We start from the raw sequence: 26999 nt of genomic DNA on the forward strand, positions 1-26999 counted from the left end.
TCTGTAGTGGGTCCGCTTGCCCCCACCCACTTACCTATGATGTCGGGTCCTGGGAGATGGGATCCCCAGGGTAGAAATCGGCCTGGAGTGGGGGTTGTGTGTGCCCCCCCCCCCGAAATTAGCAAAGGATCGACTGCAAAATGTAAACATTTAAAAAAAAGCATTTTTACCCAAAGCGAGGTCCCTGTGGGACCCCCCTCTAGGCCTAGTGGTTCAAGGTATTCCTACCCTGCCCCCTTAACTTTTTTTTCGGTGTTTTTTCTTGGGACTCTGCTGAATCTGAGTCCCAAGATGGCTGCCACCACTTTCTGGTTGAAGTGATGGCAGCCAATCAGAGCTCAATGAGGAATCTGTCGGTTCTGCAGACCCTCCACGTCTCTAGATATGAATAAATCTTTTTTCTTTAATAACTCTAAAACTACTGAACAGATTTATGAAAGGAGATCTTTCTGGACCAAGACCTAACTTTCTGCCAAATTTGGTGTAATTATGCTCAGCGGTTTGGGCTGTAGATGTGTAAAAAAGCCCAATAGGAAATTGCATGGAGAAAATACATTTTGGGAGCCCCCTTTTCCTGAGTACCTTTAGACAAATCACCCAGAAACTTTCCAGACAGCAGCTGAAGTGAGTGGCAAACTAGATTTGAAATGTGCATGAAGATTTGTCAAACGGCGCCAAAGTTATTAGCAAAACAGAAAATTATTTTCCTATGGAAAGTAGGCCCCAACTATAACTACCAACCGGCGACTGCCAGTAGGATATCTATCTATCTATCTATCTATCTATCTATCTATCTATCTATCTATCTATCTATCTATCTATCTATCTATCTCTATATATATATATGTATATATATATATACATATATATATATATATATATATAACCACAGAGGAACGACACTGCACTCCCGGAGGCTGCAATAATTACTTTTAATTTACATTTATTTCCTTGACAAAAGCTTTCCATCAGACACCCCAACGCGTTTCGACATAATGTATTCTTCCAGGTGGTTTTGTCTGCTCTTTCCGTTTCTCTCCTGACGTCCTGATTTATACACAGAATTCTGGGATGGATAGTCCACAAAAATCCCCACACCTGGAAGCAATTACAACACTTCTCCCCCCTTCAGCATGTTTGTTTCACTTTAAATATTATGGTAATATGTATTTTCAATTTTTAGTATTCTTTCATCTTCGTGATGCTTACATAAAAGCCATTCTCCACGTCTTTTCATCCATTTAACCATTGCAGAGTTTTTCTCTTTAAGCACATATCTTTCACTCCTAATTAGGATAGTATATGAAATTTCTCAATTCACCGCGTTCATAACAAATCGTGCCCTTGAAAACACCATTCTGAATGTCTCTTTGTTTCCATGCAGGATTTAAACCCTCAAACCATTTCCTGCTCCATATGCTTTCAATTATGTAAACTGAAGTAAAACACGCAGTCTCCGGACCCTATATTTAGGGCCGCATCAGCAATATAAGAAACTTGAGAGGCATCTACTCACCATATTTTTCTGACGAGATAGTGCCTTCCATTCTAGGGTAGCACCAGGTGCTTTTGGGAGTCAGACCACAATTCCTTATCTTCCAGTGTGATGTACACATGCAAGTAATCAATATTTCCTTGCTCACGCCAAAATTCTCCACAATCCTTGATGCCGGACATTGTCCCTGTTTCAATATTTCAATCACAAATACTTAGTCATAAATAGCGACGCGCCTTCCTGCCATGCAGCATTAGGGTTAAGACCAGAACCTTCATAAATAAGCATAGAAGAATGACGCTGCACTTCCGGTTGCTACAATAATTACTTTTCATTTATTTCCTTGACAAAAGCTTTCCATCCGACACCACAACGCGTTTCGACCTAATGTCTTATTCCAGGTGGTTTTGTCTGCTCTGTCCGTTTCTCTCCTGCCGTCCTGATTTATACATGTGGATTGATAGTCCACAAAAATCTCCACACCTGGAAACAATTATGACACTTCTCTTCCTGTCAGCACATTAAAGTGAAACGAACGTGCTGACGGGAGGAAAAGTGTCGTAATTGTTTCCAGGTGTGGGGATTTTTGTGGACTATCAATCCCAGAATGCTGTGTATAAATCAGGACGGCAGGAGAGAAACGGAAAGAGCAGTTGATTTCCTTTGGAGAATGGCATAGGAGTGTTTGGCAGGAGGGTTGATGTAGTGTTTGGTTGTGATGGAGTGCGTTAGCGCGCCGGGTCATTAGTAAGTAAACTTACAAGGGGAGCCGTATAGGTCGATGAACCTTTTGATTTGCATGGAGTATCCTAGCTATGTAGTAATCGATGCACATCAATAGCCAATACACAAATCAATAATCCATAAGTAAAACATTAATCATCTGTGAATAGCATCAACATCTCATGAATAACCACAACTCAGTTATACGTTTTATCAATTTTATTTCCCTATTTGTTACAATTCTAAGCCATAAGGTTAATTCAACTTTATTCATTCCACTCTGTATTAATTCATTAGTGACCACCAATAACATGACCTAATCAGTACTTGAGAAAACATACATTCTAATGCCTCGACATAAGCCAATAAAGAAGAATGTGCTAACATGAATAGCAGAGTTCAGCAATTCAGTCCATCAATCATTTGTCACCGTATATGTCAACGTCTCAGAATAGGAACCCTACCTAACCCAGATTAACATTGGCATGTCGGACTTAATGCGAAAACAATTTAGAACATCAATTTGGAAAAACATCTAGCTAGGAGAAAAACTATAAAACATCGCAGTTGGTACATAGAAAGAAAAGGCACAAAAGGTAAATCAGTCACATTGTCATAGCTACTTATCCACGGTATGGATCTGCAACAAAGTCAGTCTTCGTGTTCAGGTCAGCAATCGATCAGCATTGCATCAGACTCCCAAGAGCATGAGCCCAATGACAGAATCTCAAATCTCTTCTCTTCCAATATCGCATCAATTTCAGAATAAGTTCTGAAGTTTTTTCCCTCTGTCACAGCATTATATTAAAGTTACCCAGCCTATCCCCCAAAACCTAAGCACTATATGTGACACTAGCCAATGTCTTTTATTTTACAAATTTATGAGTTCTAATATTTGTTCGCTCTCAGGTTGTCGATTGGTTCACTGTACGATGTCCTCATCATCCGGCTCATCAGGTATCGAAAATGTTGCATATTCTTCTCCAGTCAGTGTCTCTATTGTTCGAGTCTTGGGAAAGTACATCTCGTCTGTTTTACACCGGATTTGATACAAATTTGATTCCCTCATCTCCTGTCTGTCGGTTCATTGCAGAATATTCTAGCTAACCAAATTTTATTAACATAAATGGCTCTTGGTCAGTTCAACGCATCAGCTTTTCTACATTGCATGATTATTCGGCTTCTGCATTAGGCCTGGCAAAACTAGGCCACAACCTCAGCTAAGTTAACTCTACAATATAATGCAAAACATATGTTATACATTTCAATATGACATATTACTACATTATTATTATGCATTTTCAATATTTCATGCATTTTTTATCATTTTAGTATAACTTGTGCATTCTGGTGGCCAATCTCTGGGGGCACATTTTCAAACGTGCACATTATGGGCCATATTTATACTCCGTTTGCGCCGAAATTGCGTCGTTTTTTTTGACGCAATTTCGACGCAAAACTAACGCCAACTAACGCCATATTTATACTATGGCGTTAGAGGCGAATAGCGCCAAAGTTCCCGGAATGTGCGTCATTTTTTAGCGTGAACCCCTTCCTTGCGTTAATGATATGCAAGGGAGGCGTTCCCGTCTAAAAAATGACTCCCAGGCCTTTACGTGGTATTTATACTCCCGGGCAAAAGAGACGCCCGGGAGTTGGCGTGGCTAAAAACGGCGCATTTGCGCCACTTTTTAACGCCTGCTCAGGGCAGGCGTTAAGGGGCCTGTGGGCTCAAAATGAGCCCACAGGTGCCCTCCCATGCCCCCAGGGACCCCCCCTGCCACCCTTGCCCACCCCAGGAGGACCCCCAAGGATGGAGGGACCCACCCCAGGGACATTCAGGTAAGTTCAGGTAAGTTTTATTTTTTATTTTTTATATTTTATTTTGGTGGCATAGGGGGGCCTTATTTGTGCCCCCCTACATGCCACTATGCCCAATGACCATGCCCAGGGGACAGAAGTCCCCTGGGCATGGCCATTGGGCAAGGGGGCATGACTCCTATCTTTCCAATGATAGGAGTCATGTTGATGGGCGTCGTTAAAAAATGGCGCAAGTCGGGTTAAGACGATTTTTTCGACGTAACCTGACTTGCCCCATTTTAAGACGCCCATGCGCCATTTTCCCCCTACGCCGGCGCTGTCTGGTCTACGTGGTTTCTTCCCACGCAAACCAGGCAGCGCCGGTCTGATTGCGCCGTCTAACGCCATTCCATAAATACGGCGCCCGCATGGCGCTTCAGAATGGCGTTAGACGGCGCAAAACTTTTTGACGCTAAACTGCGTTAGCGCAGTTTAGCGTCAAAAAGTATAAATATGGGCCTATTTCTCTACATTAATTTTCTTCTACATTTTATTATTGTTATTCAAAATGCATTAACACTCAATAATAATTTTTAATTAACATATCTGCGTCAGCAATCCCTCCTCTGATGACTAAATATGTCATCACATCACCTTTACCATAATTATTTTCATAATTCACTTTCCTCAGTGTTTTGTCTCCTTCTCAAATCTTCTCTATAAATTCTTTCCCTGTTTCGTCCTTCTCTCCACTGATTATTTTTAGACCCTTTCAATGTAATCTTTTGACTCAATTTGCATGAACCCCATAATCCTAATATGCAAGCAATCACAATTAATATTCATTGTATGATTTTTAATAATACCCCATTCCAAATGTTACTTAGCCAATTTCCCACTGAAGCAAATCCCTTTCCAACCTTTTCCATACACCTGGTTCCTTCAATTCTTTCAAATCCTTACCTGAGTTAGTCACGTTAGTAAGTAAGTCTCTTATCTCCTTACTGTTATCTAGAATGTAAGAACAACAATGCCTAGAGTTACTCATTTTACAGACTCCGCCGTCCTTCGCTAGAAGGATGTCTAACGCAAGGTGATTCTGAAGCGTCATAGCTCTATCTGCAGCTAATTCTGTATCTATCAGGAGTATTGCCCCTGTAAAGTTTGTCAGCATGTTTTCCACAATAGTAGACAACTTTTGTGTCTTGATTGAATTCAGGATGACTCCCAGTGAAGGAATCACCGCACCAAAGATATCTCCCACAATAGCAGAAGAGGTTTCCCTCCTCTGTCGCTCATAATGTAATTAAGTCAATTTCGGAAACTTCTTTCAAACATCTATCTGATAAATCTTTGGGAAAACTATCCCCAAATAGCATGTCCCATACCATCCTCTTGGAAGACGGCAATAAGCATTAAGTCCACAACTATAATAGATACCAGGAATTGCAAGGTAAAACCCCTTTACTCTGAAACAAAAACACATGCCTACATTCACTCGTTCCCACAAATAAAGTGTCAGTCCGTGATTTTGGCCAGTGTATACAAAGCTTCCCTATGTGTAATGCATCTAATGCTAATTTCCCTTGCGTTTTAATTGCAGTATAAGCATAATCATTCTTATAAGTTATTTTTTCTAAGCCTTTTTCTAATTTTTCTTTTAATGCTTTTCTCCTGTCATCAGTATGCTCTATAAAGCTCTTTTCTAAAGGTGTAAGTAAGCATGTAAGATTGTTTCTATGTGCATATGCAGTTCCAAACGTTAGTGCAGGCTTAAAGAATCCTCTAACTAATACTATATTGTGACCCTTAGCTACTCTACTCAGATATCTAATAATAGGAACAAATGAAAACACTAAATCATAATTAGAGTAAAAATACTGTATATCCTCTTGATTATAGAACCTTGTTAGTAGCCTACTACAGCTTATTCCGTAAGTTAGCGGAAGACTATGGTACGTAACCCCTTCTTCTACTGACAAAGGAATTTGCGTAGACACAAGACAATCCCTTGAATCCATCGTCTCAACATATTCACTTAACAAGCGATAGAAGACGTTAGAAGAAAGCTCTCTTTGAGCATTAGTATAATCATGCAAATACTTCTCATCTAATTTAAACCTCTCTAAAGCTGTTAGTGTAGTAGTTTCAGGAATAGAAGCATGATTGGCTCCTTTCGTATCAAGAACAGACATTCCCACAATCACTACTTTAAACAAAATCCTACACATAATCTCCAATCCGATGCTCATATATTTACAGCGCCTAGCATTCCCATCCTCATTATTTAACTCAGATATGATCAGTTAAGAATCAGAAAGCAGAAGTAACTCTTTTATATTTATATATAGTGCAGTAAAAATCAAGAATAAAGAAATATTCTTCTCTCACAGTTTCAGTTTCATATCCAGGAATTCTTCTCCTTGTCAAAATCGATTAGCAGCTTGTCATGTCTGGTTTTATGTCAAATCAGGTTATCAATGTCTCTTTCAGTTATTTTCAACAGTCTCCTTTAGGTTTTTCAGATTGGTTCAACAATTCAGCTTCCTATTCCCCTTCAGGTTACATCAAAGTACTGACTCGGAACCTCTCTATCAAAACAAAAGAAGATAAACTTGTATTGCCATTCATTAGTAGTTGCATATGCCCATTCAGGACCTGTGTAACGTCGACTTGCTATTCTCTTTCTTTTCAACTTTCGATCACCACTTAGTTCTCCTTCACTCATTTCTTCTTTTCTCGTAGTATCTACCTCTTCCTCTGTTGTTTCATTTATGATCAATTCCTTTCTTTTCCCTACTTGCGACTCAGGCCAACTTTCTCCTTTTCTCAATCTTTCTGTCAGTATTCTCCTCGGAATTGGACTCTTCTCCTTTTCTTTCTCTATGATGTTTTCTCTTGATGGACCTGCAATGGGCTGAGGAGGAGTCGGATCACTATGACTTTGATCCGTCTCAACTCTTTTCCCTTCTTGGTCTGGCACTTGCTCTGTTTGCTTTTCAACACCATCTGCTTCTGGGAGAACCCCTTCTGTGCTAGGCTCTCCTGCTGTATCCGTTGAGATTGATTCTTCCGCACCCTCCTATAATTCTTCACCTTCGTCTCTTACAGGGGTAATAGAACCATCTTCCACAAGCTCTTGGTCAATCTCAGGGTCTCTTGGTCCTTTTTCTTGTTCAGGTGCAGCAACCTGTTTCGCTGTTGTTGGTACACTCAACAACACTTCTTCATGATCCTGTGGACATGCCACCTTCTTGGTATGACTCGCCTGCATCCAGTTCGGACTTCCTGCACACTTCACAGCTGTCGTTGTCGTTAGGACCACCTGGTAAGGCCCTCTCCAGCGTGGCTCTAAACACATCTTGTGCACATGTTTTTGGACAACGACCCAATCTCCTGCTCTCAGATTGTGGACTGGATCGTGGATGGGTGGCAGGGTGGTGGCCTGCACCTGCTGAGAGAAAGAGTGAACCACATCAGCAAGACCCTTGCAGTAGTCAAACACCATATCATCTATAATATTTACAAATGCATTGGCTGGAACTGCTGGTAATCTCATTGCTCTGACCATGAGGATCTAGTGGGGAGACAGACTTGTCTTCCTGTCAGGTGTATTTCTCATCGACATCAATACCAAAGGCAATGCATCTGCCCATTTCAGATTCATAGCTGCACACATCTTGGCAATTCTTGATTTCAAGGTACCATTCATCTGTTCCACTAGTCCGGATGCTTCAGGACGGTAACTACAATGCAACTTCTGCTCAATATTTAGTGTTGCACATAGGAGTTTAATCACCTCATTGTTGAAGTGAGTTCCCCTATCTGATTCTAAAGAGATCGGAAACCCGAAACGTGGTCACAACTCCCTAAGCAACAACTTTGCTACTGTGAGACTGTCATTCCTTCTTGTGGGATATGCTTCAACCCAGTGACTAAAGATACACACAGTCACCAACACGTAATTCAAACCGCCACACTCAGGCATCTCAATGAAATCCAATTACATTCTGCTGAATGGTCCTCCTGCTCTTCCGATGTGGCTCAAATACACCACTGTCCCTTTTCCCACATTTAGCTGCTGACAAATTATACAGCGATGACATACTGCCTCTGCTGCCTACCTAAACTTGGGATTAGGCCAGTCGATCTTGAACAAACGAACCATGGCATTCCCCCCAATGTGTGCCTGGCCATGGTACTAACTGGCCATTTGTGACAATAAACTATTGGGCAGGACCATCTGACCCTCCTCAGAAACCCAAATCTCATCAGCACGTTGGACACATTTTAATTTGGACCAGAGTCCTTTCTCTTCTTTGTCAACATTACTTTGCAATGTTTTTAATTCTTCCAAAGTATCGATCACTTTTAATGCAAAACTTGTACATGGGTTATCTTCTTCTGACATCAGTTCCCACTTGTCTTTAAACGATATACAGTTCAATGCGCAAAATCTTGCAACTTGATCTCCATTTCCTAGTGAGATGTAATCCTGTGTCTTTTGATGTGCACTGCATTTCACCATGGCAGTTTCCTCAGGTAACTGTATTGCATACAGCAATTCCTTTATTCTGTCGCCATTTCTTACTGGTGAACCAGTAGAGGTCAGGAAACCTCTTTCCGACCACAATTGACCAAAATCATGAACAATTCTAAATCCAATTTGGCTATTCGTGTAGATGGTAACTCTGAATCTAGCAGATACTTGGCATGCTCTAGTAAGAGCTACTAATTCTGCTACTTGTGCAGAATATACACCTCGAAGCCAATAAGATTCTAAATTACCTGTAATCGTGCACACAGCATATCCTGCTCTCAGTCTTCCTGTAACATCTCTGAGACATGAGCCATCGACAAATACAATTTGGTCATTTTCTTCCAATCGTGTATCTCTGATATCTGGTCTGGGGTTTGTGCACAATTCAGTTACCTCAAGACAATCATGCTCAATGTCTTCCTCCTTTTTAATTTCAACAGGATCACTTGGAAGCAATGTTGCCAGATTCAGCACTGTACATCTTTTCAATGTTGCATTTGGAGCACCTAGAATGCTCGTCTCATATCTTGTCAGTCTGGCACCAGTCAAATACTACGTTTTCGTCCTTGTCAGTAAAATCTCAACAGAGTGAGGTACCATTACCGTCAATAGGTATCCCATCACCACTCTCACACTGTGATAGGCTTTGACCAACTGCGGCAACCGCATGCAAGCAACCTGGTAAGGTTGCTGCGACTGGGTCCAAGGTAGCTGAAAATTAGGCTACTGGGCGATAAGCACCTCCATGGACCTGTGTCAAGACAGACAAAGAACAAGCATCACGTTCATGACAAAACAATATGAATGGCATTGTGTAATCAGGCATTCCCAATGCTGGAGCCCTGCACAAACTATCTCTCAACTCAGTGAACACCTTCATCTGATCCTGATCTAAGGTAATGGGATTTGTAACATCCTTATGTGTCAGCTGCTGCAATGGTTTGGCAATCTCAGCAAAATTTGGAATCCATTGACGACAATAACCTACCATTCCCAGAAACATCCTGACATCTCTCTGCGAAGTCGAGGGACTTCTCTGCAATAATATTGTGATGCTTTCTCTGGAAATTCTGCTTGGGCCTTTCTGAATTTGGTGCCCAAGATATTTTACTGACTTCTGACAGTACCTCAATATCCAAGGTGACACTTTATGTCCGAACTTTCCCAAATGATTCAACAGGGCAATCGAGTCATACTTACACTCGTCCCTTGTTTTGGACGCAATCAGTAAGTCATCAATGTACCGCACCAGAGTCGATTGGACGGTAGTTCCAATGACTCAGATTCTTTTTTAAGATCTGATTGGACAGAGACTGTGACTCCGGGTACCCTTGAGGAAGCCTGCACCAGCTGTAGACTCTGTCTAGGAATTGGAAACTAAAAAGAAACTGACTATCCTCATGGAGAGGGCCAGAAAAGAAAGCTTGTAACAAATCAACCACTGTGAACCACTCTGCATCGCATGGAATCTAAAACAATATTACTTCTGGGTTCGGCACTACAGGACAACACTTGACCACCAGGTCATTCACTTTTCGCAAGTCCTGTACAATTCGTACTTTCCAACAAGGCTTCTTTAGGCCCATTATCAGTTAATTACATGGACTGCTTGTAGGAAAGTACCATCTTGCCTGGCATGTTACCCCCATTTTTCACTGTATATATGTTGTTTTAGTTGTATGTGTCACTGGGACCCTGGTAACCCAGGGCCCCAGTGCTCATAAGTGTGCCTGAATGTGTTACCTGTGTAGTGACTAACTGTCTCACTGAGGCTCTGCTAATCAGAACCTCAGTGGTTATGCTCTCTCATTTCTTTCCAAATTGTCACTAACAGGCTAGTGACCATTTTTACCCATTTACATTGGCTTACTGGAACACCCTTATAATTCCCTAGTATATGGTACTGAGGTACCCAGGGTATTGGGGTTCCAGGAGATCCCTATGGTCTGCAGCTTTTCTTTTGCCACCCATAGGGAGCTCTGACAATTCTTACACAGGCCTGCCACTGCAGCCTGAGTGAAATAACGTCCACGTTATTTCACAGCCATTTTACACTGCACTTAAGTAACTTATAAGTCACCTATATGTCTAACCTTTACCTGGTAAAGGTTAGGTGCAAAGTTACTTAGTGTGAGGGCACCCTGGCACTAGCCAAGGTGCCCCCACATTGTTCAGAGCCAATTCCCTGAACTTCGTGAGTGCGGGGACACCATTACACGCGTGCACTACATATAGGTCACTACCTATATGTAGCTTCACAATGGTAACTCCGAATATGGCCATGTAACATGTCTATGATCATGGAATTGCCCCCTCTATGCCATCCTGGAATAGTTGGCACAATCCCATGATCCCAGTGGTCTGTAGCACAGACCCTGGTACTGCCAAACTGCCCTTCCTGGGGTTTCACTGCAGCTGCTGCTGCTGCCAACCCCTCAGACAGGCATCTGCCCTCCTGGGGTCCAGCCAGGCCTGGCCCAGGATGGCAGAACAAAGAACTTCCTCTGAGAGAGGGTGTTACACCCTCTCCCTTTGGAAAATGGTGTGAAGGCAGGGGAGGAGTAGCCTCCCCCAGCCTCTGGAAATGCTTTGTTGGGCACAGATGTGCCCAATTCTGCATAAGCCAGTCTACACCGGTTCAGGGGACCCCTTAGCCCTGCTCTGGCGTGAAACTGGACAAAGGAAAGGGGAGTGACCACTCCCCTGACCTGCACCTCCCCTGGGAGGTGTCCAGAGCTCCTCCAGTGTGCTCCAGACCTCTGCCATCTTGGAAACAGAGGTGCTGCTGGCACACTGGACTGCTCTGAGTGGCCAGTGCCACCAGGTGACGTCAGAGACTCCTTCTGATAGGCTCCTTCAGGTGTTAGTAGCCTATCCTCTCTTCTAGGTAGCCAAACCCTCTTTTCTGGCTATTTAGGGTCTCTGTCTCTGGGGAAACTTTAGATAACGAATGCAAGAGCTCATCCGAGTTCCTCTGCATCTCTCTCTTCACCTTCTGCCAAGGAATCGACTGCTGACCACGCTGGAAGCCTGCAAACCTGCAACATAGTAGCAAAGACGACTACTGCAACTCTGTAACGCTGATCCTGCCGCCTTCTCGACTGTTTTCCTGCTTGTGCATGCTGTGGGGGTAGTCTGCCTCCTCTCTGCACCAGAAGCTCCGAAGAAATCTCCCGTGGGTCGACGGAATCTTCCCCCTGCAACCGCAGGCACCAAAAAGCTGCATTACCGGTCCCTTGGGTCTCCTCTCAGCACGACGAGCGAGGTCCCTCGAATCCAGCGACTCTGTCCAAGTGACCCCCACAGTCCAGTGACTCTTCAGTCCAAGTTTGGTGGAGGTAAGTCCTTGCCTCACCTCGCTGGGCTGCATTGCTGGGAACCGCGACTTTTGCAGCTACTCCGGCCCCTGTGCACTTCCGGCGGAAATCCTTTGTGCACAGCCAAGCCTGGGTCCACGGCACTCTAACCGGCATTGCACGACTTTCTAAGTTGGTCTCCGGCGACGTGGGACTCCTTTGTGTAACTTCGGGTGAGCACCGTTTCACGCATCCTCGTAGTGCCTGTTTCTGGCACTTCTATGGGTGCTACCTGCTGCTGAGAGGGCTCTTTGTCTTGCTCGACATCCCCTCTCTCTCCTGGTCCAATTTGCGACCTCCTGGTCCCTCCAGGGCCATAGCAGCGTCAAAAAACGCTAACTGCACGATTTGCAGCTAGCAAGGCTTGTTGGCGTTTTTTTGGCGGGAAAACACTTCTGCACGACTCTCCACGGCGAGAGGAATCCGTCCACCAAAGGGGAAGTCTCTAGCCCTTTTCGTTCCTGCAGAAACCTCAGCTTCTTCTGTCCAGTAGAAGCTTCTTTGCATCCACAGCTGGCATTTCCTGGGCATATGCCCATCTCCGACTTGCTTGTGACTTTTGGACTTGGTCCCCTTGTTCCACAGGTACCCTAGATTGGAAATCCACAGTTGTTGCATTGTTGGTTTGTGTCTTTCCTGCATTATTCCTCTAACACGACTTCTTTGTCCTTAGGGGAACTTTAGTGCACTTTGCACTCACTTTTCAGGGTCTTGGGGAGGGTTATTTTTCTAACTCTCACTATTTTCTAATAGTCCCAGCAACCCTCTACAAGGTCACATAGGTTTGGGGTCCATTCGTGGTTCGCATTCCACTTTTGGAGTATATGGTTTGTGTTGCCCCTATCTCTATGTTTCCCCATTGCATCCTATTGTAACTATACATTGTTTGCACTGTTTTCTAAGACTATACTGCATATTTTTGCTATTGTGTATATATATCTTGTGTATATTTCCTATCCTCTCACTGAGGGTACACTCTAAGATACTTTGGCATATTGTCATAAAAATAAAGTACCTTTATTTTTAGTATAACTGTGTATTGTGTTTTCTTATGATATTGTGCATATGACACTAAGTGGTACTGTAGTAGCTTCACACGTCTCCTAGTTCAGCCTAAGCTGCTCTGCTAAGCTACCATTATCTATCAGCCTAAGCTGCTAGACACCCTATACACTAATAAGGGATAACTGGGCCTGGTGCAAGGTGCAAGTACCCCTTGGTACTCACTACAAGCCAGTCCAGCCTCCTACACTGCTCAACACTTCCTTCAAAACCCCTTGTTTCAGGAAATCTCCAATTATCTGTGCCACTTTCATCAGAGCATCCTGTGCCATGGTATACTGTGGAAGCTGCGGAATCACTGCATTCGGCTTCAAAGTGATCTTAATCGGCTCCACTCTCTTGATCAAACCATTTCTTTAGCTGTCAGGTCCCACACATTTTCCTGTATTGTTCCCTGTAAGTCTGCATATAATTCTTTCACAGTAAACATCAGGAAAAACTCAATCAATGGGTACTCTTCATTCATGGTTTCATTCTCAGTTTCAGGAGCTTGTTTTTCCTCATCATCACTATTCGTCTGGACCTCTATTCGAGCAGTTGAACAGCTAATCAAACATTTGGTCTTGCACAACAAGTCCCTTCCCAGTAATGATAAGGGGCTTGAGTCACAGACTACAAACTTATGCAGTCCCTGGAAGTTGTCAATCTCAACCGGTACTGGATTTGTGATCGGGTTTATCAACTGTCTGTTCGCTACCCCTACAACCTGAACTGTTCTTCCTGAAAGAGGTAAGTTTGGAACTTCTGCACTTCTCACTGTAGAGCGTGTAACTCCTATGTCCACTAGAAATGAGACCCTATGACCCATCACCTTTCCTTTCACAAAAGGTCCTCTCTGATCTACCTCTAGGGATGCTGCAAGCATACATGGCTCCTCGTCCTGACTCTCACATGTCCACTCGTCGTTTATTCCATTCTCACTATGTAACGGGAAATGGTGCACTGTGTCACTACTTCTGTCTGACCTGCTGAGTAAGCATCATCTGTTGCTGTTCCATCGGGGCTTGGGGTATCTGCATTTGCTGTCTAGGTACCATAGGAACCTGCTGCTGCATTGGTTGCAACTGTGTCATTTGTGCACGAGGCATTTGCATCTGCTGCATTTGTTGACAATTCTGCACTTGATTCATGTTATTCTGAAAAGTCGGATTAAGTCCTCTCATTCTAGGGACTTTCACAGTTTGAAATGTATTGACATCACCACTTTGCTGAACAACACCATTCTGTACCATCAACGGACACTCCCATTTCCAGTGTCCCACAAAGATGACACGGTAACATCTTTTTCATCCCTTGCACATCATTCTGAACCACTACAGTACTCAAATCCGGACCACGATTCATGTTAATTCCACGACCCCTACCTCTCACTTGGGGTTGGAACAGGACAGTTCCCTGCTGTTGCAGTATCTTTTGCACTAAAGCTCCCTGCACTCCATTTTGAATTGCCTTAATCTGCTTCACCATCGCCTTCTCCTTCAGCTTTTTCTGCTTCAATTCAATCTCATCACTACAGTATTTCACATACTGCAATACCTCATCAATCGGTTTCGCTTGCCAACAAATCAAATGACTCTTAATCATCTGACCTATTTCAGGTCTCAATCGTTCTACGAACCTGAACATAAAGTGCAACATGTCTTTAGGCTCAATCACTTCCTTACCACTGTACTCCTCGAACGCCTTCAACAATCTCTCATAGTAAGTATGTATCGACTCCTTTACTTCCTGCACTGTCCTGTAAATTCTCTGCCAATCAGTATTTTCAGGTGAAATTCTCATCTTCAGGAACTCAATCACTTTACAATAATGTTTCGTCACTTCAGGTGACGGTGCACCTGTAACTCTGTCCCTTTCTGGTTCACTCGTCGGCCATTACACTGCTCTCTTGCACTCAACCCACAAATCGGCTGGCACTACTATCTTCAACAGAGCATTCAAGACTTCCCACAGACATTTCAAAAGCTTCACAAATCTATCTGTCTGCTGGTACCACTCAACCGGTTTCTCTCTCAGTTTTGGATAATTATTGGTGAATGACAGAATATTACTTTTGTGCCAAGGAACATGAATAAATTGCCCTCCTGGAATTTTTCTCATCAGTAATATTTTTACTGGGTCCTTTTCTTTCTGAACACTTTCAGACCCTACTTGTGAATCAGGTTTCTGTTTATCCTTCTTCTTTGCCCATCTGCCTTCCCACTTCTCTAATGCTCCCCAAATCTGAGCACTCTGCAATAATTCTTTGAGATGCGCTTTCATCCCAGCTGACCTCATGTGCTCAAAATCATTTGCCTCAAAATCTAACCTTTAGCTTCATTTCAAGTGCTTTGTTTTCTCAATTTCTATGTCATGTTTATCTGCCACATCTGCCAATTTCTGATGTATCGTGTCCACTTCTCCCATAATTCTCAAACACAAATATCTCAGCCCTTCTTCTGTATAGGATTTTAACCTATTCACTCCCATTGATCCCGTGACCAGATCAGTTATTTCAGTAGCAAGCCTTACGCGATCAGTTCACTCTTCACCCTTGGATGTATTTCGAGGGGAATTCTGACTGTCTAACCACTCATTTAATTGCTGTGCTGTTAATCCCTGTAATGTAATGTTACTTGGTTTCGGCAATGGCACTTGTTGTACCACTGCACCTAGAGTTTGCGGTGTCAAAAGCTTCAAACTCTGACTTACACTCGGGCCATTTACGGCATCTGGAAGTGCAACCGGTGGACTAAGGTCCATTAATGGCCTATATCCATCAAAGGTTTTCCCCATAGATATTACCTGTACATGATCTCTCATCCCCCTCCTCACGAGGCTTTGTGACATCTCACCCTGTTCTCCTGCAATCGGCTTCTTCTGTGCAAACAATGATACCGCTGGACCAACACTAATTGGCAAAGATATTGTATCTGGCGCTGCTCTGGCACCTGCATTTTGTGGAAGGGCTACTCCCATTGTCTGGGCCATTACTGGTGTCACATCTGACTGTGTCCCTGTCATTGGTTTGAACTTTGGCAAACCATGTGGCTGTGCCTGAGGCAACAACATTGGAGTTGGCTCAGTCTGTACTAGCATCGGCCTTGAACCACTTGCTCCTACTAAACCTTAACTGGAGTATGCAGACTCTCTACTTCCCTCACAAACATTACAACTCACCTGTGGTTTGCATAAACCTTTGCAAGTGTAACCTACCACTTTCACACTATCAAAAAGACGCAGAGAACATACCCAACTTTACTAGCAGGATCCAGGATCTGGGAAAGTAATTTCTGGGCGAAGGGGAATTCAAACCTCATAAAAAGAATAACTATCCCTAATTTAAACTACCGCCATAACCATCGGTCACCACATAACTAGTTCTCCAAGGAAACTAACCATAAACCTGCTATCAAAAACTTTTTGCGCACCTGGTCCTTAGTAAGTAAACTTACAAGGGAACACGTATAGGTCAATGAACCTTTTGATTCGCATGGAGTATCCTAGCTATGTAGTAATCGATGCACATCAATAGCCAATACACAAATCAATGATCAATAAGTAAAATATTAATCATCTGTGAATAGCATCAACATCTCCTGAATAACCACAACTCATTTATACATTTTATCAATTTTATTTCCCTATTCGTTACAATTCTAAGTCATAAGGTTAATTCAACTTTATTCATTCCACTCAGTATTAATTCATTAGTGATCACCAATAACATAAGCTAATCAGTACTTGAGAAAACGTGCATTCTAATACCTCAACATAAGCCAATAAAGAAGAATGTGCTAACATGAATAGCAGAGTTCAGCAATTTAGTCCATCAATCATTTGTCGCCATATATGTCAACGTCTCAGAATAAGAACCCTACCTAGCCCAGATTAACATTAGCATGTGGGACTTCATGCGAAAACAATTTAGAACATCAATTTGGAAAAACATTTATCTAGGAGAATAACTATAAAACAGCGCAGTTGGTAGCTAGAAAGAAAAGGCACAAAGGTCAATCAGTCACATTGTCATAGCTACCTATGCACGGTATGGATCAGCAACAAAGTCAGTCTTCGTCTTCAGGTCATCAATCGATCAGCATCGCATCAGGCTCCCAAGAGCATGAGCCCAATGACAGAATCTCGAATCTCTTCTCTCCCAATATCGCATCAATTTCAGACTAAGTTCTGAAGATTTTTTCCTCTGTCATAGCATTATGTTAAAGTTACCCAGCATATCCCCCAAAACCAAATTGGTCAATTAATCACCATATGAGACACTAGCCAATGTCTTTTATTCTACAAATCTATGAGTTCTAATATTTCGTCTCTCTCAGGTTGTCGATTGGTTCACTGTACGATGTCCTCATCATCCGGCTCATCAGGTATTGAAATGTTGCATATTCTTCTCCAGTCAGTGTCTCTATTGTTCGAGTCCTGGGAAAGTACATCTCGTCTGCGTTACACCGGATTTGATACAAATTTGATTCCCTCATCTCCTGTCATTTTAGTATAACTCGTGCAATCTGGTGGCCAATCTCCGTGGGCACATTTTCAAACGTGCACATTATTTCTCTACATTAATTTTCTTTTTATTATTATTATTCAAAATGCATAAACACTCATTAATATTTTTTAATTAACATATCTGCGTCACCAAGTGGAAACTGGGGACTAAAGTTTGAATCTATCTCATTTTCTTCCCACTTGAAAAATGCATGATCATGTGCCTATCTATTCACTTTGCTGTCATCATATCTCACTATGCACGCCAAAATTATAACAGTATATAAACAATATAAATGCAACTGAATTGTGTGATTTAATTCTTCCATGCCTCCGTCAAATCACTTATTTTTGGAGTAAGACTTCAAATATGATCGTTTTGGTGTTGTTTATGTGTTTCACATAATATCTGTCTAAATATATCTGAGGTGTATGAGTGAAACTGCACTCTTTCCCTCTAGGGCCGCATCGTGATAGGTTGCCCTGGCTCATAGCGGAGCTGAATTTTATTTGCCTGCAGTGAGTAAAGTGAATTCATTTAACTAGATTTATTTCGGCGGTAGGGCTTAATTTTTAGACGGCACAGCTCGGAAAGAATGAGCGGGGTTTGCCTCTTTCTCTCTCTGGGCCGTGCTGCTTAATGTATTTCTCCAACTCGGATTCACTTTACACACTTCAACTTGAACTCACTTTACACATTGCAGGCACATAAACACATTTTCTGGGCCTTGTAACACCCTTCATCATACACCCCATTAAATATTATAAAAAAGAGGTCCATAATTTTGTTTATTAGTGCAAAGTTTTGGAACTGTTTTTTTCACCCACCTTTGATTTACCAGAATTTCTCAATGTAAATTCGTTTTCAAACGAGAGCAGGCGTTCTGTGATTTGCCAGATTATTTTTTTCTGTGAGATTATTTTACCTCTTATCAAACCCATCTAAGGTGGAACATATGTACAGTATTTTTTTCTGCAAGTTTTCATTCTCTGACATCATGGTTTTAAACGTCATGATTTGCATACAAATGAGGGAAAATATAAAAACTAAGCAACTGTACGTTCACAAAATGTTTCCGTAGAATTTCGCGTAGGTTGCAGGACAGACTGTTCTATGGGTCGAGGTGGGCATATATCGTTTACTAAAGCCGTTGCCCAGATTTTATATTAGCATAGGTAGTATTACTAATAACATCTGATGCCACGTGCCTTCTCATCTGTTTCACCGAAGCAGCAGACGCGCTCCCTTCTTGCCCGGAAGGTACGGTCCCGAGTGCTGCATCGATGCCAGCTCCTGGGGCAGTTCCTGTCAGGACTCGGAAAAGCAGGATCCAAGAGATGGGGGCATAACCCTGCCTCCCATGGCGCACTCCGTGGCGCCAGCCATGAGCAGTCAGCAGCAGCTCAGAGTAGTGCCCTCGAACAAGATGCCAGCAGACCCCTTAAAGGTAGGAGCCGACCATAGCTCTTTAAGATATATCCAACCTCTCTCTTTTAGTCTCCCCCCACATACACCTTCCTGCCTCCCTTTTCTTGTGGGTTAGTCAGCTCAGAAGCAGAGCTTGGGCAATGGAGGGGGTGGGCGGGGGTCGCTTCAGATTTCCGAACAATCACGCTGGGATATCTTATCAAAACACATCATATGAGAAGCAGGACACGAGGGGCACTTAAGGGGCAGTGCAAATAGAGGAGGGCTGGTTGTCAATGTCACTTAAAACACAACATTGTTCAAACTAACATTTGTAATGCCTTCAAAACAGAGGCGAATGAGAGAAGGTGTGTGTTTTTCAGTCTGGGCATGTAAAAAATCCCAGGTGAAATCCGACAGACACTTCATCAAATCCGACTGAAAGCGCCTGTCCCCAACAATTTACTACAGAATATTATTTTGTGGCGTATAGCACCTCAAACAGACCCCCCAACCCCCATGAAGGTACGCCTCTGCTTAGGCTTGGTTAAAATATCGCTCCAGCCAAGTTGCTGCCATCCCCTGGAGTATCGTTAATGCTGATCCTGGAGTCACCAAGCGAACCCATCCAGTGGAGTTGCAATGGTGCCACGAGCTCTATTACAAGCAAAGAAAATGAGCCCTCATCTTCCGATATGGTGAAAACCCATGTATATGGGGTGCAATGTGCCCCTCTGATCCTCGGGACCACGGCGCCAATGCACCTGCTGCACTACTGATATTTGCTGAATCAATAAAGTCACGAACTTGAAGTGCTGTCCACAGCAGCTAGTGGTCTGCTACTGAATTGGTAGAAGCAGTCTGTGAGCCTGAAGTATGTGGATGAACAGATCCAATGTCTGAGCTTTCCTTAACCTAACTTACCCCAGTAAAACTCATAACATACTCGCTAAGATTCATTATTGCCCCTTTCCAGTTGTTGATTTCAGTTCTTTTCACACACATTTTAATCGTTCCTTTGAGTGCATAGACCTAGTAGGGCTATTGCTAGTTCTCCTTCTCCAGAGTAGTGTCATAATTTTTTCAGGTGTAGTGTCATGATTTAGGAATTCAGAAATCACCCTCCTTTCTGCAATGAAAATGGGTGCCGGATCAGCACCAGATTTCCCATATTCTTCTGCATTCCAAGTCCTTTTATCCCCGTTCATACGGTGGATTACCTGATTCCAGGTCCTTTTATCCCCGTCCATACGATGGATTACCTGCTCGCCTGCCTTTCTCATAAGAGGTAGCTCATTCAGAGGCCTAACACAAGATTTGATTAGCATGCCAATCCTCAACTCCTATGCTTCCAACCTCAGTTGTCATTATTGCACACCTCTGCCCTTAATGCTACTGTACTCAAGTCTTGTTATTCGCGTCATGCTTTGGGCCCCAGCACTTATTCTGTTACAAGTTAAGCACTGTGTTAAATAGTTTCTTTGTGAAATTCGCACCATTAAATTGGAACTATTCAAGGTGCTTCAAAAATTGTTGTTATTATTGTTATGATGATGATATGATAGGAAGCTGTGGAGGTGTTTTTTGCATTTTGCGTTGATCTAAAATATTTTTTGTTCTGTTGTGCCTGTGTGTGTGTTTAATTGTTTTCTTTTACCCAATTTTACAGTGTGACAAAATGAACCGAACATAACATGGAAATTGTCTACAATGCCTGTCCCAAAACAATTTGATCAGCGTATGTGCTTTTTGTTAGGGAAGCCATAAATACAGAATGCTCCAGGTGGGCTCCCAAAACCACAGGTTCGCCTATGGTCCAAATGTTCTTCATTGCAGCGTCAATACTTGTTCTTAAAACGGGAATATAAGAAATACACCATTAAATACATTAGTCAGCATGCAGAATGAAGGCACTTGCTAGACGATTCTCAGGTGCTGAGTAGGATTCCAATCGGCCTTTCTTGTATAGAATGCACAGTTTCTGTGGTTTGGGGTGCACTATGTCCTTAGAGCTTTAGTACAGTTTCACCTCCATCGTCACCCCGTCAGTGTGGGTAGATCGATAACACGGATTCCCCACACCATGCCTTGACTCTTCCGTTATTAACGGTCCTCAAAGAACCGCAATAACTTGGAAAGTCACCGGCAGGTCAGAGAACTGACGGCCCTACGTTGGTTTTTTGTTTTCTGTCTCTAGTTATGGGGAAGAGTTATAAAGGAGGAGATGGGATTGTTGATACATTGTACAATATTCAGGATTTTGCATATAGAACTGTAAATCACTCCAGAATCTAAAAGGTAGCCTTGAAGTCAGTTCAGCAGCTAGCAAGATGTTAAAATAGCGCAATGGGAGAAGCGGATCCTTGGAATGCGTTCAACATCAAATTAAGACCTCAGCAGTATATACTGCTAAAATTAAAGTTCAACAATGTAGACTGCAAACAGAGAGACCATACAAACACACCTATTTAGAAGAACTTAAACTAGTTAAGAATTGCTAAACCAGTCAAGTTCACTTACCACCTATGTAGAAATAGGATAAATTACCCTACTAGTATTAGCACGTTATGGTGGTGCACGTTGCTACTCACTATAGTTGAAGTCATTATTTTTGTAGGGAAATATATATTTTTTTGCTTTACAGGTAGCGGTGCTTTTTTTTTAGCCTTTATTTTGCAGTTTATATTGTGAACCTCCTTTTGTTACATGTTTTAACTGTGTTGCATTACTACGGGGACGTGGGCAGGATGGCGACCGGAGCAGATGCTTCATTGCGAGCTCCAGCCAGCACCTGGCCTGTATCCTGTCTCATCCTGGGTGCATTGGGGTGGAAGTATACCTCCCTGGTGACACCCTACATAGTGGTGAGCCCGGCTTGGTCAGATGCCCGGGCGCAGACAGAAGTTGGGGAGCGCAGGTGTTGTTGGTGGGGAGGTCACATGGCCTGCGATGGCAGCTGCCCTCAGATGAAGTCCCTGCGGCCTGTGGGGGTCAAAAGTGCCTGCCTACACGTTTGATATCCTCTCAACCTTTGTGGACATCAGGGGCAACCAACCCAAAGGACGACTACTATGCTCCCTGGGCAGGACTCAGTAGACTTGTGGCAACCCGCCTGGCCCTAACTGGGCGGTGGAGACTGCGGCTAACCCTTGAGGGGGAAAATAGTGGCATTGAGGGTGCCCCCTGAACATCTGCTGCCGCTCTGAGTGGATCGGACGTTGGGGGGGTTGAAGTGCCCAGCCCTGGGGAAGGCCGTTAAAGATGAGTTACAGCCTGTTGGGCCAGCATTTCCAGCGGCCAGTGCAGGCTCTGCCAGTAGTGATGAGGCCCTCCACCCCGGAGACTCTGCAGCCCCTCTCACTGGGGCAGACATTGAGGACTGGAGCAGCCAGCTCCAGGGGTGACACCTGAGGCCTGCAGCAATGCGTGGCAGGTGAGCAGTGAGGCCCGCACAGACATCCAATACAGGAGCAGGAGTGCCCCCAGATGCCCAAAGCCCACCCCGATGGAGTAGACACTGAGGGCAGAGGTAGCTCCCCGCAACTCGCAGCTGAGCTCCCCGAGTTGGTGCTAGTGCCCAGGGCCCCAGTTGTTTGGTGGTGGCCATCATAAGCCAGGTGTGATTATGACTCATGTGGGAGACATGGCCAAAGCCAGGTACTGTGAGGCCTATGAGGAAAAGGCCAGTGAGTGAGAGGAGGAGAGTGCATGGGATCCTGGCAGCCTGGACTCCACATACCTGGAGTTATTGCTGTGCCTTCTTGGATAACGGTGAAGAGTGGGCAATAGCGGTCTTTCCGTGTAGGATGACAGGGAAGTGCTGCTGGCTCAATGTTTGGGGATCCCCCTTTGGTGATTTCCCCCCGCATTTCAAAACTTAGCGCCCGATTCACAAAGATAAAGTTAGACTTTTGATGTAAGGTTTAGAACAAACATCTAACTTTACAACTTTTCAATTTTTAGAAAGGTAACATACGAGTCATATCTTTACATCTGCCTAGGGGCAGAATCTTTGAACTCGGGGTAGATACAACTTGTATCTTACCTTTCTGAATACCAAAAAGTCGTAAAGTTAGACTTGTGGTCTAAACTTAGACCACAAGTCTAAGTTTTCTTTTGTGAATCGTACCCTTATATGTCACGATGGTGTCAGGAGATATGCAGTGTCACTCCCTCACCTGAGAGACCCCGCAAGTCGGGAGGCATCTCACACCACGTGAACTCTGTCTAGGGGTGTTGGCCTGGAGGTCGCAGGTTCCACGGCTCCTCCGAACATTCTATTGGTACTCCATTGGGCTTTGGGGAGTCGTGGAATGGGGCTCCCTTGTGGTTGAAGCTCAAGTTACAGTCAGGCACATCTTTGGTCAAGTGACAGCCTATCGCGGGACCTAGGTGTGGCCTTCACTCCGGAGAGCCAGGAAAAATTAAGGGACTCCCATCTGACAGTGGAATACCTCATCTGAACACCCTCTGCCCATGAATGCAGAGATGGGGAAGCCTAAACAGTCCAGGGCCTTGTCCCTGCCTGGCAACGTCCCTGTGGCCCAGGACGGTGGGGTGATGAGAGGTAATGATGCTCTGCACAACCCGGAGGCCACTTGGGACCAACACTCAGGCCAGTTTGAGAATATCTTATAGACCATCCTGGTTACTAAGAATAAATTGGAATCCAAGATCGATGTGGTCTCCTGTGGATGTTGGGCCACTTTGAGTAGATCACCGGAAACTGACAGAAAGGGTGCACAGCACAAAGTTGCCATTGATCTCGCTGCATTCCTCAGTGTAGGAACAACAGTCACAGATACAAGGCTTGAGGACAAATATCAGCACCTTACAGCACAGGGCACAGGATGCAGGAGGGTGATAACAACAGAACAATTTTCGATTCCTGGGCTTCCCAAAGCACTCAGAAAGCCAAAGTGTGGAACTTTTACTTGAGGACTGGCTGGTGTCTAAGTTGTTGGCTGTCAAGTCATCCAGTGATAGCATGCCTCCTGAACTTTAGAGACAGGGACTTGAGTCTTCAGCTTTTTAGGATGTAGGGTACTGAGCAATTTGAGGGCACTAACATCACTGCCTAATCTGACTTGATTGTGGAGGTGCAGCGGCATTGTGGCTCCTGTGCGGCAGTGTCACAGCAACTGAGGAGCCTTAGTGTCCAATTATGAGTTGGGCGGACTAGAACACCCGTCCGCCAAACTCCGGACAGAGTGGCTGCCGCTGTAGTGGCGACAACTCCGCCGGACATATTGCGAGCTTCCCGCTAGGATGATGGGCAGAAACCGATGATTCCACCCGTCAGCCCAGCAGGAAACTGGCAGCAGCATTGTCTCCGGCACGAAAGTGAGCTGGTGGCAATGCTGTCACCTGCAGGGTGCACCAGCACCTTCACAATGTTCACAGTCTGCACAGCAGACAATGAACATTGCGATGGTGCTGGGCATTGGGACCCCTGCACTGTCCATGCCAAGTACATGGCAGTGCAGAGGCCCCCTGTGGCTCCCTGCACCTATTCTCTGCCAGTGTTTTCATGGTGGTAATACCACCCGTCCGCCAAACTCCCAACAGGGTGGCTGCTGCTGCAGTGGCGACCATCCCACCAGACCTATTACGAGTTTCCCGCTAGGCTGATGGGCGGAAACTGAGGTTTCCTCTTGTCAGCCCAGTGTAAAACTGGCAGTAGCATTGTCTCCGGCTCGAACTCGAATCAGTGGCAATGCTGTCGCCTGCAGGGTGCACCAGCACCTTCGCAATGTTCACAGTCTGCATAGCAGACTGTGAACATTGCAATGGTGCTGGGCATGGAGACTCCTGCACTGCTCATGCCAAGTGCATGGGCAGTGCAGCCCCCCCGTGGATCCTTGACTCTGCTCTCCACCAGCCTTCCCATAGTGTTAATACCAACATGAAAAGGTTGGCGGAGAACGAGATTGTAATCAGCAGGGCGGCGCTGCATGCCGGCAGGGACGGCGGAACCCTGGCGGTCTGACTACCAGGGTCTTATTGTGGTGGTTGCATCATCACAGCAGCGGCGATCCTAACTGCGACCGCAAGCCTCGTAATGAGTCCCTTAGTCTGAAATATGCACTCCACTTCCCTGCAAAATGCAAAGCCATTGAGGGGGAGGAGACTCGCTTCTTCGTGAGTCCTTAGGATGATTGGACATGGCTGCATGCCAAGGGCCTGGCATGTCCACCTTATACGGCCCAGAATTCAACTGATTGGTTGATTCTAAAATCATATCTTTGTGACAGCCACTCGCAAAGTAGATCCGGAGGGAAGATAAGTGGTAGTAGATGGCCACTTAGCCAGCATCCCTCTTGCGTTGCTTGCTATCTATGCTTCAAATGCAGGCTACTCTTCGATCCTGGGCTGCCTCACTCCAGCTCTTTGTAGTTACCCACATGCCCCTACCATTTGGGAAGGAGACTTCAATTGCCCTCCGGACATGCACAACCCAACATTTTCAGGGTTCTCTATCTCATTGCAGGCTGCTTATCTGGTGCCTCCAGCATCCAGAGGACAGTGAGTTATCCATTTACTCGCCAGTCCACCGCCCTCACTCCAGACTAGATCTTTTGCTCTGTGATGTAGCATTTGGCCCAATGATCCTACACTCTGAGTACTTGTCACATATGCTCTGTGATCACTGCCCTCTTCTGCTAATGCTGCAATGGAGTAGGACACGGTTCTGCATAGCCATGTGGAGATCCAGCCTAAGATGCTCCAAGATGCTTCTTTTCATGATGCACTTGCGACGCACATCGTTCAGTACTTTGACGCAAACACGGGCCCCAAAGCCCTCATGGTGGTGAAATGGAACACTAACAAGATGTTTATGAAGGTGACAGTTCATTGCCAGGGTGTTGGGGGGGGGGGGTATGACAGACTCTCCCGAATGAGCTCACTGTGCAGGAAAGGAAGCTGAGACAACTGGAGACTGAGCCGCCTTTGCTGACTGCAGAATTCAGAATTTGGAGACTGGAACACTGGATCCCTGAAGCCCATTTGGAGAAGCTAGATCTTGTTGGCATGGCTGGTGTGTGAAGGCTGGACACAATCTCTGATTGGTTTGCTGAGGATGGTTGGGGAGTGCATCATTAACACACAGGTAGTCATTAATGACGCCTTTGTGGCTTCCTATATGGCCCTGTATGATGTAGGAGGAGCACTCCCATGGAGAAGCAGCAGCATTTTTCACAGGGACTCCCTCTCCCCCAATTGGATCCACTCCAGTGTGTAGAGCTTGATGCTCCTCTTCAGGTGGAGGAACTCAGTTTGGCAGATAGCTCATAATAAGGCCCCAGGCACAGATGGGATTTGCATAGAATACTATAATGCTTTCAGTGCCTCACCATCCCTCAGGTTGCTGGTGATGTGTACTGAGGCAAGCAAGAGGAACCAACTTTCTGATTTGCTAGAAGAAGCTTTGATAGTGGTGCTCCCCAAACCTAGCCAGGACCAGTTGGATGGCCAGTGTTATAGACTGCGATTGCCACTGAATTTAGACTATAAAATTCTTGGAAAGGTCCTGGGAAATAGGTTGCTACCTGTGATTAGTGTGGTCATAAACCCGCATCAAAATGTTAATTTCTGGGCATAACACTTTCCTCAACATCCCTCCCCTTCTTCGACTGGTGAGGGACTCCCAATGAGAACCAGGCTCCCATTGGTGGGCTTCCTCGACATAGAGAAGGCCTTTGATTGCTTGGATAAGAAGTTCTTATTTACAATCTTGAGGAAGATGCACTTTGGTCCAGCATATCTTCAGTGGCTCCACACCCTCTAAGGGCAACCAGTGGTGCCGGGTAAGATAGGACAACTGATCTCTGAGAGCTCTGATATCCAGCAAGGCAACCAGCATTAGAGCCCCCTATTTCCCTTAATCTTTTTCCTGGTCATGGAGCCACTGGCCTGTAAACTGCACCTACGGGCCCAACAGTGCAGAACATAGTTGCAGGACATTCAACACGTGATCTCCTTAAATACTGATGATGCCCTCATCTATTTACGAGAGGTTGGTACCTTACTCCCGGACTTAATGTTTCTACTGGATGACTTTGAGGTGGTATCAGGCCTTTGGTCAAACTGGCCCAAGTCCTGCCTGTTCCCTTGTATTCCAGAATGAGA

This window comes from Pleurodeles waltl, chromosome 9 (assembly GCF_031143425.1).
Source record: "Pleurodeles waltl isolate 20211129_DDA chromosome 9, aPleWal1.hap1.20221129, whole genome shotgun sequence".
Taxonomy (NCBI): Eukaryota; Metazoa; Chordata; class Amphibia; order Caudata; family Salamandridae; genus Pleurodeles; species Pleurodeles waltl.